This window comes from Arvicola amphibius, chromosome 5 (genome assembly GCF_903992535.2).
Source record: "Arvicola amphibius chromosome 5, mArvAmp1.2, whole genome shotgun sequence".
Lineage (NCBI taxonomy): Eukaryota > Metazoa > Chordata > Mammalia > Rodentia > Cricetidae > Arvicola > Arvicola amphibius.
In genome coordinates this window covers 23,731,547-23,746,030 of record NC_052051.1, presented here as the reverse complement: position 1 = coordinate 23,746,030, position 14,484 = coordinate 23,731,547, and positions in this window count along the sequence as shown.

Here is a 14,484-nt window from a genome sequence, read left to right as displayed (position 1 = left end):
GCCCATCAAAATCCCAGCAAAATTCTTCAAAGACCTCAAAAGAATGGTACTCAACTTCATATGGAAAAGCAAAAAACCCAGGATAGCCAAAACAATCCTGTACAATAGAAGAACTTCTGGGGCATCACAATCCCTGACTTCAAACTCTACTACAGAGCTACAGTACTGAAAACAGCCTGGTATTGCATAAGAACAGACAGAAGGACCAATGGAACCAAATAGAAGACCTAGATATCAATCCACACATCTTCGAACACCTGATTTTTGACAAAGAAGTAAAAAATATCAAATGGAAAAAAGAAAGCACATTTAACAAGTGGTGTTGGTATAACCGGATATCAACATGTAGAAGAGTGAAAATAGACCCATGTCTATCACCATGCACAAAACTCAAAGTCCAAATGTATCAAAGACCTTAACAGAAACCCAGCCACAATGAACCTTATACAAGAGAAAGTGGGAAGTACACTTGAATGCATTGGCACAGGAGACCACTTCCTAAATAGAACCCCAGCAGCACAGGCACTGAGAGAAACAATTAATAAATGGGACCTCCTGAAACTGAAAAGCTTCTGTAAAGCAAAGGACATGGTCAACAAGACAAAACGACAGCCTGCAGAATGGGAAAAGATTTTCACTAACCCCACATCAGACAGAGGTCTGATCTCCAAAATATACAAAGAACTCAAGAAATGGAACACAGAAAGAACACATAATCCAATAAAAATAATGGAGTACAGACCTAAACAGAGAACTCTCAACAGAGGAATCTAAAATGGCTGAAAGGTAGTTAAGGAAATGTTCAACATCCTTAGTCTTCAAAGAAATGCAAATTAAAACAACTCTGAGATTCCATCTTACACCTGTAAGAATGGCCAAGATTAAAAACACTGATGACAACTTATGCTGGAGAGGTTGTGGGGAAAAGGGAACACTTCTGCATTGCTGGTGGGAATGCAAGCTGGTACAACCCCTTTGGATGTCAGTGTGGCGATTTCTCAGAAAATTAGGAAACAACCTTCCTCAAGACCCAGTTATACCACTTTTGGGTATATATATATATATATATCCAAAGGATGCTCAACTATGTTCATAGCAGCTTTGTTTGTCATAGCCAGAACCTGGAAACAACCTAAATGCCCCTCAACTGAAGAATGGATATGGAAAATGTGGTACATTTACACAATGGAGCACTACACAGCTGCAAAAAAAATAACGACAGCTTGAATTTTGCAGTGTAGAATGAGTGGCGGGGCTGTGTCCCGCCACCCAGCTAGCTTTACCCAAAATAATTACACGGAAACTGTATTCTTTTAAACACTGCCTGGCTCATTAGTTTCAGCCTCTTATTGGCTAATTAACCCATATTTAGTAATCCGTGTAGCACCACGAGGTGGTCGCTTACCAGGAGAGATCTTAACCTGCGTCCATCTTGGAGGGGAGAGGCATGGCGACTGTCTGAGGCATCTGCCTTCTCTATCCCAGCATCCTGTTCTGTCTACTCCACCCCCCTATGTTCTGACCTATTGGACCAAGCAGTTTCTTTATTAATTAACCAATAAAAGTCCTCCATCATTGCAGGAAAATGGATGGAGCTAGAAAACATTATTTTGAGTGAGATAACCCAGACACAGAAAGACAATTATCACATGTACTCACTCATAGGTAGTTTTTAAACATAAAGTAAAGAAAGCCAGCCTACAAATCACAATCCCAGAGAACTTAGACAACAATGCAGACACTAAGAGAGACTTACATAGATCTAATCTACATGGGAAGTAGAAAGTAGAAAAGACAAGATCTCCTGAGTAAATTGGGGTCATGGGGACCTTGGGAAAGGGTTGAAGGGAGGGGAGAGGCAGAGAGGGGAGCAGAGAAAAAATGTAGAGCTCAACAAATATCAATTTTTAAAAGAAAAGACACCATTGACCTCTAGCCTCCACATCCTTATGGATACATGTGCACCCATCATACATGTTCAACCACATGAATTTAAATGGATATATATATATATATATGTATGTATATACACATGCTGTATGTATACAAATAGAGACTGTGTTATAGAAAGGTCCTCTACTCCTCCACAAGAGGCATATACACGTCTTCTTCCTTCCTTAATGTTGAGAGTGATGGCTTTTAGTTGGTGACCAAGTCTCCAGTTATTTCTGAGAAGTTCCATCACATTTTGCTAGTACTCAACACCAACACTGATAAGCAGCAGGGCTTGCCCTTCCATTAACGATAAGAAGGGTATGAAGCAAAGGTATGCTCAAATGGTGTGGTGTGCTGGAGTACTCACTAATGATGCATGAAACGTGATCACAGCCATGCAGAACCCACATCAGATCCAAGACCCTGACTGGAGCATGAGAAACATGGGAAGAAAGGAATCCAGCCAGGCTCTTCTGGCCAGTGTCTGCACACCAGGTTCTGCCAAGACCTCCGACACCTGATGAAGAGTGAGACCCTTACCGTACTGTGTCACTTCTGGCACTTTTCTGTCCAAGGCCCACACATCAAGACAACTGGCCAATATGGTCATAGCTGTGGTAAATCTTCAAGCATTTCTGTTAATAACTAGCTAATATGTCTAATATGCCTAGTTATATCATATTTTTAAAAACACAGAAATGCTTTAATGTGTGAGGAATGTCCAGGCCAGTTATTGAGTGAAAACTAGAAACTAGACAGTCAACAAGAGGACTCATATACCGGGCACCAAAGCCACTTATGACGTGAGAGCCTTGACAAATATGGAACCGGAAAGAGATACAAGAGTGACAGTCCAGGGCCTGCTCAAAGTGAGGAGGTTTAAGGACGACTCTCCGGGTCACGCTGAGACCTCCCCCTGCAACAAAAGGATTTATTTCACCTACCAACCTAGTGTGACCTGAAACTATTGTATAGCCCATTAGTCCTAAGGAACCCCAGAGAAGGCTGCTTCGGGACTAAACACAACCGAAGAAAGAAAAGGAAAGGGGAATTCATTTTTAAATCCCTTTCTTGAAAAGTGTGACTGATGAGCCTTTTTGCACCCTGGGGAGTAGGGCTTGGTATGTCAAAAAAATCTCAAGCTATGCCAACTGAGGTGGTGCATACCAGCAATCTCAATCCTGACAAGGTGGAGGCAGAAGGATCAGGGAGTTGGTCCAGCCTGGGCTATCCTGTAAGACCCTGTCTCAGGTAGGGTGTTTGCCACTACATCCAGCTTATTCTTATTTGAAAATTTATTTTTACTGTTGTGTGTATGTGTCTGTCTGTGTGTGTTTGTGTATTTGAGTGTTGGTGACCAAGAATGCCAGAGCCATTTGTGAGCTGCCCAACATGGGTGCTGGGAACCAAACTCAGGTCTTTGCAAGAGTGTGCGTGATCTTAACTGCTGAGCTAGTGCTTTTCTCCAGTGCCTGAAAAATTCTCCTTCAATATAAAAATAAGAAGGACCTTTCAAGTGATGAGCAATAGATAACTGATGTCCCACAGTTTTGCAGAAATCAGATTCGGGATTGGAGAGTTAGCTAAGGTGACAGTGTTTGCCTTGCTTGCTTGAGGGAACTCAAGTAAAGAATGCTTGTCTTTTTTTTTCTTTTAAAAATTTATTTGTTATGTATACAGTGTTCTGCCTGCATGTATGCTTGAATGCCAGAAGAAGGCACCAGATCTTATTCTAGATGGTTGTGAGCCATCATGAGGATGCTGGGAATTGAACTCAGGACCTCTGAAAGAGCAGTCAACAAGGGGTGCTTGTCTTGTGGTGTGGCTCACACCCTTAATCCCAGCACTGGAGAGGGAGGAAGATCTCCAGGCTAGCCAAGGCTACTTAATGAGACCTCCCTCATCTCAAAACAAACAAACAGAAACAAAACAAAATAATCTTTAAAAACTATCTGGAGAAGAGCATATCTGCTTTTGGCTTCAGGGACATGGTTTTTAAGTTACGTATACTTGTATGTATCTCTGTGTGCATGTAAGCACAAGTGTCCTGGGAGGCCAGAATGTCCCATCCCCCTGGACCTGGAGCTACAAGTTTTTGTGAACTTCCTGATGTGGGTGCTGGGAACTGAACTTGGATCCTCTGCAAGAACAGTGTGTACTCTTGGCTCCCGAGTTATTTCTCCAGCCCCAGGGACATTTTTAATATTGCAAATTAGGGAATCTTAGCACTTGGGAGGTGGAGGCTAGAGGGTCATACTCAGTTTCAGCATGAGTTTGGAAAAGCAAAGCTCTTAGAAATGCTCACCTGTAACTGCGTGGAGGATCAGTCCAAACTGTGACATGTGGCCCAGTGTTGGGAACAGGTGTTTGGAAACAATCCGGTTTGGCAGGTCTTCCTGTATATTATCTTTCAGTAAAGCCCTTTCTCAGGTAGATGAGTAAGTTTCTACCTTTCCAAGTCTCTTATAGTACTAAAGGCAAAAAGCCCTTGCACAATAAGAATATTTATTACCTAGTAATCCACTTTCCTTTTGCACAACTCTAAGTTCCCCAAGGCAGACAGCCCTGTTTATTTACCTTTGCCCAGAAAAGCAATATTTACTAAAAAGTGCTAACTGGGTAATGGTTTTCTGAACACCTTTGTGAGTGTGGTGCTGGGTGTCAAGCTCAGTCAGGGCTTTATGCACACCGAGTGCACTGCCACAAAACTGCAAGCACAGCACTTAAATTCTTTGTTACTCGTCTTATTCTTATAGAAAGTCTGCAGAGCTGGGGAATGGTGGCAGCACTGGGGAGGCAGAGGCAGGCGGATCTCTGTGAGTTTGAGGTCAGCTTGGTCTATAGAGTGAGTTCCAGGAAAAACAACAAACAAACAAAGTCTGCAGGGTAAGTACTACAAAATTGCCCGCTAACTTATGGGAAACAGAAACACAGAGGCAAAGAAACTTGCCCGAGATACTATAGCTGATAAGGCTAGAGGACGGATTTAAATCCAGGTCTCCTGGCTTGCCTCGAAAGCCTATGATCTCAACCAGATATTAGTTTGTTCATACAGCCATGGCAAAGCACCGCGGCAATCTGTTGTACCAGAATCCTGGAAACTGGCTGTTAGAAACCCAAGTGTTGTTAGTAAGTTTCATTTCTCTGGACACCTTTCTCCCTTGTTTGAATAGAAAGTACCTCTAAGGTGAGCTCTCACAGGGTCGCCCTGCTTTTAAAAATAGAGCCCTAGCCAGTTGTAGTGTAGACCTTTAATCTCAACACTGGGGAGTCAGGGAGGAGGGTGGATCTCTGAGTCTGAGTTCCAGACCAGCCAGAATTACATGATAAGACCCTGTCTCTAAAACAATACTTTCAAAAAAATGACATTTATCTATTTATGTGAGAGGGGTATGTCTGTGTGCCGTCAAATTCCTCTGGAAGTTTCGAGACGATTACTAGAAGTCAGTTCTCTCTTCCACCGCATGGGTCCGGGGATCAAGCTCCAGTCTTCAGGCTTAGTGGAAGACACCTTTACTCACTGAGCTTTGCTCACGTGTGTGTGTGTGTGTGTGTGTGTGTGTGTGTGTCTGTACATGTAAATACACACATACACATCACATACACCCAGGTCCTCTGAAAAGCAATCGGTGAGCCATCTCTCTAGCTCCCATTTTGTTCTTCTTAATATATTTCAGTTACATTTATTTCCTTAGTGTTTAAATGCACGAATGTACACAGTACACATAGAGGTAAGAAGACAACCAGCTGCCATCAGTTCTCTCCTTCCAGCCCGTGGCACGTGCCTTCTTCAGTTGCTGAGCCTCCCCCTCGTCCGCACCAATCAAGATGTTATATACCTCGGGCTGCTCTCGAACTGACTCTGTAGCTGAGAAAGACTTGAAGTCATGATTTCCTTACTTCCATCTCCCGAGTGCTGGGATGATAGGCAAGCCACTGCACCCACTTATACAATGCTGAGGATCCTCTTGAGCTTCCTGATTGCTAAGAAAGCACCAATTGAACTATGTCGTCGTCCCCACCCCCCACCTCCCTGCCCCAAACAGAAACATTGTGGCTACTGGGCCTGGAAACTCCTAGTACCAGGAGGGCAAAAGGAACATACAATTCTACCTGCAACAACTGCCATGTCTTGTTACCTCCTACCAACACCAAAATGTCTGGGTACAACACTGCTTTCTATACACCCATTTTCTCCTCTCAACCTAAGACCTAGTTTTAAGTTTTGTCATTCTGGGGGTAACTGAAGTAAGTTCTCACTGTAAAGTTGGTCGTTAGAAGTGTCTCAATCTTTTCCTTTTCTCTAGTTGGCACTATGGCCTGAAATTACTACATTAGTTGCTTCAGAAGTCCAGTGCCAACCAGGTAGCCCCAAGGCAGTAGGACATGGGATGACAGATTATGATGGAGGAAGGGACAGCGGTAAAGGGCGGGAGGTCTGCAGAGGAAGCAGTCTGACTGGGGGAACCCGTCAGTGGTAGAGGTTTGCATCCTAGGCTTATTGGTCTGTCCCATTCAGCAAGGCATCAGTCAAGAATTTCCCTGGCGACCTCTGGGTCAAGCCTTGAGGTCCAACCAGAATGGATGCAGTTTTTTCCTGATCGGTGTATGGGGAAAAGAGAAATGATCGCCTGGCGAGGGCGGTGCCAGGTAGTGTGAAGATTTAGTGTGGCAAGGCAGGCCTCTATCCTGTCCTGGGAGACCACAGATGATTTCTCCGGGGAGGCGAGAAGGCAGGTTCCTAATGTTCCACAGAGGATAGGAAAGCTGTCACTTAGGAAGACGGACAGCATGCAGAACAGACGTTCATGTAGTCCTGCGTGAAGAGAATGGTCTGGAGAGCGGCCTGTGTCTGTAGAGCTCTCGCTGTCTGTCACTCTCAGAACAGAACCTACACTCTCAGTCTCAGCTGCTCTTTTACGTTCTTGGCCCCCGAGCGTGAGGGGCTAGAAGAGGGTGGGCTGGCTGCACACAAAGCCTTGGGAATGCTCAGCAGGTGAGCTGCAGTGAGCTCCACCCCTGCCCTTGGCCTCTACTTTGGACCTCCCAGCCTTTGTATTTGCCATTCGCTCCAGCTTCCCTGTTACCCTTTCAAAAAGCTGACTCCTTTGCGTTTCTTAGGTCACCTGCCTCCTCAGAGAGGCTCTTCCTGACCCACCACGCTGGCTACCATAGCTTCTCTTCATACCAATGAAAACGACCTGAAGTATGGCCTCTCTCTCTCTCTCTCTCTCTCCTTGCTCCCTTATTTACTCCCTTGTCTACAGCCCATCTCTGCTGTTGGATTATAAGTTCATGAAGACAAATATTTTTTGTCTTTTTTTCCTGGCTATGTTTCTAGAATCTAGAACAATACCTGGTATCCAGTAGCTGCTGAACAAACAAGGTAAATGAGATGACCAGACAGGGTAAAATGGGGATAGTGGTAAGAGTTCTGCTGAGAAACATGTTAGGGAAGAGATCAGAACCCAAGGCCTGTGCGTTAATGGAGATGTTGAAAATGGGAAAGTAGGAGTTCTGGTCTCGTTCCTGCAAAGGGTGATGGGAAGAAGGGCGCTTTGGGATTTGGAGTGGGCTCTGGGTCTCCAAGAGTCGAGCAATAGGTCTCCAAGAGTCGAGCAATAGGACTGGCCTGTGGAGCCCTTGAGGAGTGGTTTCTTGTGGTGGTAGTTGTAAGGATAAATAAAAAGGGAAGGCGAAGTGGGTACCTTTCGGCGGGCCCGGTCAAAATATGCCACTTAGCAAACATGCCATGCGCAACAGAGTTAGAGCAAGAGGTTCACTGGGGAGGAGGATGAGGGAGAGTGAACGGCTGTGTTGGAGTGGAGAAGAGGCAAGAGAGCAAGCTGTCCCTGGCGGGCACATTTAAGGGGTACACATGTCATATAGCTGGTTATGGCAAGGCACCTGGGGACAGGTGATGACCTAACTGCTTTGGCAGCAGAGGCAGGCTCCCTTTTGTTTATTATAAAAAGGTGAGGACCTAGGAAGAGTTAGCAGGTGAGGTGGGAATGAGGGATCCATGTTCTCTAGACTGTTTCCTGTTGTCCAGGGGCATTGGCATCTTGCTTAGTGGCATAACTTGGCAGGACGGGCTGAAAGGTACCCACTTTGCCTTTCTTTTTCATTATTACATTGGTGCTGGTACATTTATTATTACATCAGATAGGATCTCCTGGCATTTGGTCTGGTCACACTAGGTTCAAACCTGCCCACTCCACCTGCAACAGATCAGCTCTCTTCCACCTACAATAGATCTGCTTTCTTGTTCACCGATGGCTTTGCCTTCCATTAAATACTGGCAATTGGGTCTCTGGTGGGGCTAACCACTTCTGACAAGTCCCCTGGATGTGAGGCTTCATTTATCAAGCACAGTCCTCACTTTCTGGCTTTTCTTGAAGTCCTGGTACCAGGCAACTGGGTCTTACTTGGGCTCTTAGTCCTTGGCCCCTGCTCTTGTGTGATGACACACTGAATAGCTTGTGCCTGCTCTGTTTGATCCTCCTCTGAGGATGTCTGAGACTCTTAGATTCTTATAGTGATATTTTGTTTGTAATCTAACAAATGAAGCTTGCCTGGAGATCAGAGTGCAGAGCTAAGTCACTAGTTAGTTGTAGAGACCAGGCAGTGGTGGCACACACCTTTAATCTCAGCACTCGGGAGATAGAGGCAGACAGATATCTGTGAGTTCAAGACCACCCTGGGCTACACAAGATTTAATCTGTCTGAAAGAAACAAAACTCACACAAAGGTAATTCCAGCACTTGGAATCATGTGCCTTTAATCCCAGCACTAGAAAGGTGAGACGGGAGTGTTATGGCTGGGCAGAGAGAGGAATATAATGCAGGAGAAGACAGGAGCTCAGTGCAGTCTGAGGATTTGTAGAGACAGGATCGCTCTTTTGATCTGAGCATTGGTAGGGGTAAGAACTCTAGTGGCTGGCTGCTGTGCTTCTCTGATCTTTCAGCTTTTACCCCCTAATATCTGGCTCTGAATTTTTATTATTAAGAACAATTAGAATTTGTGCTACAGGTTCTGGACTTCCCTCTGCCTCATCCTTGGGAACTGTGTCATACACCTTGCTGTGGGATCCTGTACACTGGGAATATGTATTGTTCTCATTAGTTGATAAGTAAATCTGCTTTGGCCTATAGCAAGGCAGGATAGAGCCAAGTGGGAAATACAAGCAGAAATACAGGTGTAGAAGGGTAGAGTCTGGGAGACACCTGCCAGCCGCTGAGGAAGCAAGACATGTAGAAAATGAGGTTAATTCCACAGCCACATGGCAATACATGGATTAATAGAAATGAGTTAATTTAAATGTAAGAGTTAGCTAGTAACAAGCCTGAGCCATCAGTCAAGCATTTATAATTAATATTAAGCCTCTGAGTGGTTACTTGGGGACTGGCAGGTGGGAGAGAAACATCCAGTTACACATTGGGATGTCTTTTGGAGACCCTCTGCCCACTCCGTTCAAATCAAATCTACCCTAAGTCAAATCTGACCTCAGTATAACTTGAACCAGGCAGTCAGTGAATGGAAAAAGAATTCTTCACTCTCTTCCTTTTACTTTGCTCTGAGACCTGCTTGTTTCTGCCTGCTCTCCTCTCTAGTCTCCTCTAAACTTTGTAAATATCCCCCGCCTGTGTGTTTGTTGCAACATGGGAGTCAGAGATGCAGAGGCCGTCTTCATCTTGCTCAGCACACAACAGTTCTCGCCTGCCATATCTGCTGATGCAGCCCTCAGTAAGAGAGGTTCCTGGGAGCACCCCTATTTCCTCCAAAGAAGATGGGCAGGCACAGAAGAACCTCTACCTGGAGCTTGCTTAAATGTGGCAAAAACCAACCAACCAACAAACAAAAAGCTGCTTTTTACCTCAATTTCTGCCAAGACCGTCCCCAGACGTTGGACAAACAGAGCAGGACACTGGGGAATGGATTGTCCCGCTATGTCTAGGAAAGGTAGCCTGGCTCCTCGTACCGGAAGTTCCTACTACACAGGAAGTCTGTTGTATCTTCTGGGCCTGGAACCCGAAGACTGCCTCCAATAACCATGAAGGAACTTGGGGTAGCTGTCTAGATAGCCAGACAGTCTCTGTCATTTTTTAAATAGATTTGGAAGCTGCTTGGTCTGCACTTGGGCTTACTCAGGTAAAGTTTATCCTTCTCAGAACTCTGAAGAATAGGCTAATGACAGCTTTGCTGGTTTAACAGCAACAACCAAGGCTTCAGCTGCCTGCTCAGTTGTCTGTGTATAAAATTCAGATCACAGCCGGGCGGTGGTGGCTCACGCCTTTAATCCCAGCACTCGGGAGGCTGAGGCAGGTGGATCTCTGAGTTTGAGGCCAGCCTGGTCTACAAGAGCTAGTTCCAGGACAGACTCTAGAAACTACAGGGAAACCCTGTCTCGAAAAATCAAAAAAAAAATAATAAAAAAATAAAATTCAGATCACAGGCCTCACTTTCCTGGAGCTATTATTAGGTCTAGACATAGTTTACCTTGTTATCAGACACAGAAAAGAGATAAATTCACAAAACAGATTTCAACATAGTGTTTTTACTACTTCTTTATTTAAACAAGCTCACTATACAATGACTACTCTCAGTAACAAGTGTCTCCTGGTAAATGATTAGATAGAAAAAGGAGGAAAGTTTATGTGAAGAAGCCAGGCAATGGTGGCACACACCATTAATCCTAGCACTGGGGAAGCAGTGGCAGGAGGATCTCTGTGAGTTCAAGGCCAACCTGGTCTACAAGAGCTAGTTCCAGGACAGCTAGGACTGTTACACAAAGAAACCCTGCCTCAAAAACAAAAACAAAACAAAAGTTCATGTGAAGATATGAAAGTTCAGTTGTGAAGACCTAAGAGAATGTTTTAGGGTCTAGGATATTTTAAGGTGTGTACATTCGAGTTACAAAGCTCTAAGGATGTGAGCTTCGGTGGTGATTTTTAAAAGGTGACATAAGGTATATAACAGAACGTGACGTGTTCCAGAGTTCTTTCTCTTGCTATGCTACTGTTATATTAAGTCTCCAAAAGTTCAGAGTCTTGAGATGACTCAATGGAATTCTGTAAGCTACCAGTCTAGCTCTGGAGGAGCGCTACTACTATTATCATAGTCACAAGCTCCAGACCTTAGCGCCCCTTTGGTTGTTTTCTAACTATAGACTTAAAAATGTTTCTTGTTGTGCTAAAAACACCTGTCTAATCTATATCCACTGTCTTCTGGATAGAGAAATGAGTGTTAATGCTTCTAACCAGAATCATTTTTGGGTCCCTTCTGACTCAAAGGCGTGAGAGCCCACGGCCTTTTCTACAATGTGGGTTTCAGTACAGGTCACAAACAGTGGGGATGCTGATGTGTCTAAAACTGATCTCTTTTTATAAACTCAGAAAATTATTGTAAGCTCTAGAGAGTGGACTTGGATTCACCTTGAACAGGTCAAATGATCCACAGTTAAGTACTGCCAATCAAAAGCCTACGATTCCCCACCTGGATCTCCCCACCTTTCTCTGGTCTTGGGCTCCCTTCCCTCAATTACCAGGACCTAAGAAAAAAATTCCCCCTAAAACTTCTTAACTTTATCTTCTGCTCTGCCAGCATCCTGCTAGGGCCCAGGTATCCCTTCAAAATCTGCATCCTGGCCAACTTCAAAATGGCTGCCCCAAGTGGTCCAGTCCCACAGACTGCGGCAACTAAGCCTGTAATTTCCTAGCTGCTATAGACAGTCCCACAAAGCCTGGACAGCAAGTGAAACAGCCAGATATACAACCAGCAATTCCAGGACTTGGCCAGCATCCCAGCTTTCTCGGGTCCCCCAAAGATTTCAACACCCCCAGACAACAGGAAGCAGTCTAGAGAACATGGCTGGATTTTTTGGTGCCTTCCCTTTGCTGGAGATTCTCAGAGAGGGTAAGGTTTGGGGAGAGAGAGAGAGAGAGAGGGAGGGAGGGAGGGAGGGAGGGAGGGAGGGAGAGAGAGAGACAGAGAGAGAGAGAGAGAGAGAGAGAGAGAGAGAGAGAGAGAGAGAGAGAGAGAGAGAAAGAGAGAGAGAATAGGAATAGGGCTTTATGGACCAAGCAGGAGTGAGCTAGAGGTTCCAACCAAACAGTAAGACCTAGTTAGTAATAAGCATAAGCTACTGGCTGAGGTTTTATAATTAATAATAAGACTCTGAATGGTTATTTGGGAGCAGTTGCTGAGACACAGAAACTCCACCTACAGATATCTACCAGCCTCTGCCTTCTGAGAGGTGGGATTAAAGGTTGCCAACATAGCCAGCAAATGGGTGGGTTTTGTAGGAAGATTTTCTCAGAGCTCAGGTGCTTGCACAGATGGGAGGCAAAGAGCAGCAAGGGGAATGTTTCATGTTCAGGGCAGGCTGAGGAATCCACAGTGGGGACATGCAGATGGCTTTGGAAGCAAATTAGTAGAATGCGGTAGCAGTGTTCCAAAAGAGAGGAGCTTTGAGTGCATTTATTTCTTAATTTTTGGAGTTTAGTGGAGAAAGTGAAAACTGTGGTTTGTATTGATTATTCCTTTGGCTGAGGCTTAAATAGATATTTGTGGATAAACAAGGAGGATGTTTGGAGTCAATTACATGGTAGTCAGTCTTAGAACAATATGGCTATGATTATGGAAGACATCCATTGCTGATGGCTTCTGTCTGGTTCCCCTTTCCCTGTGCGGGCTTCCTCCAGCTCTTTCTGTTGCTCAAGGGCAACAGATTGGCATTCCTTTTGCACATTGCAGGTAAATATTTTTAATGATTCACTTTTACTTTATATACATTGGCATTTTGTCTGCATGTGTGTCTGTGTGAGTGTATCGGAGCTACAAACAATTGTGAGCTGCCATGTGGGTGCTGGGAATTGAACCCGGGTCCTCTGGAAAAGCAGTCAGTGCCCTTAACCGCTGAGCAATCTCTCCAGCCCCACAATTATTTTTATTTTTATTTATTTATTTATTTATTTATTTTTTGGTTTTTCGAGACAGGGTTTCTTTGTAGCTTTGGAGCCTGTCCTGGAACTAGCTCTTGTAGACCAGGCTGGTCTCGAACTCACAGAGATCCGCCTGCCTCTGCCTCCCGAGTGCTGGGATTAAAGGCGTGCGCCACCACCGCCCGGCCACAATTATTTTTAAAAGACTGGATGTTCATAATATTAACCTGTCCTCTACATTCCTATCTCTCTGTGCATACACTAGGGCAGCTCTTGGCCATCATCAGAGAACTTTCTCTGTGCACGGATGACAGCTAACAGAAACTCACAGCTGGCCACAGTGTCTGTGGAGTGCACAGCCAAAGCGAAAGGAGCCTGTATCTTATATCTCTTCCCCCTACTCCTGGATGGGGGGAATGGAAAGATCTAAGAGCCAGAGGCTGGAGGGACTGGGGTGAAATAGTGTCTCGGAAATGTAGAACTATAATAACACTTATAAACTCAGACCAGCTGCTGCTTTCTTTGCTTGCACAGGATCAAGTCAATCAACATTCCAGAATGTGCAAGGGAGGAGCTCACACTCCCCATCAAGGGCTGCCTTGGGAGGGAAAGCCAGTTTAAGGCCATAGTCCCTGACAGACCATGTTCCAGTAGATGACCCCACACCAAACAATATACAAATTAGACCTGGTAGACTATAAGCAAAACAAGAGAGGTCGTAGAAATGGTTCCATTAGTAAAGGTACTTGCTATAGAGCCTGGGTTCAATCCCAGGGTTTCATATGGTGAAAGAAGAGAATCAATTCCTGAATGTTGTCTTCTATTCTTCACACATGGGCTGTGGTGTGTGTGTACAGACACTTGCTATGTGTGTGCATACACAAAAATAAATCAAATAAATAATAAATGTAAAAAAGAGGACATGGGGGACTGGAGAGATGGATCAGTGGTTAAGAGCATTGGCTGCTCTTCAGAGGACCAGCACCCACATGGTAGCTCACAGCCATCTATAACTCCAATTCCAGGGGATCCAACACAGGCATAATGCAGGCAAAACACCAACGCACATAAATAAATAAAAGGGCATGAAATTAGGGGGTGGGGTGGATCCCTATGAACTTGGAATAGGGATGGCTGAGATGGGTATAGGGTCTGTGACAGAAATGGGGTCTCAGAGATCAGAGTCGAGAGACGTGAATAGGAATGGAGATTCCCCTCAAAGCTGGAGATCGGGGTTAAGAAGAGTCTTAAGAGCAGGCAGAGATGAGAGTCATTCGACAAGGCTGCTTTCCAACATGCGTGGAACAGTTGCAGAGTGTGAGGTGTCATTATAACAGCTGACTAAACCCGGTGAGACTGGTTGGTGTTGCAAAGTTGGAAAACACTGCGTGCAGCGATAATGGGATGCGTGTTGCAGAATTGGGGTCGGTGCCAGCGTTCGGAGGTGGCGTACTAGGGTCGGACTTAGTCCGAGCAGAATTGGAATCACTAGGGGACTGGGTCTCCGGCGGACAGCAGGGAAAGCTGTGTTTCCGGGGCAGGGGGCTCAGCGCCGGCTCCCGGGCGCCCCCTGGCGGCCCCGATCCCGCCACCACCGCCGCCGCCG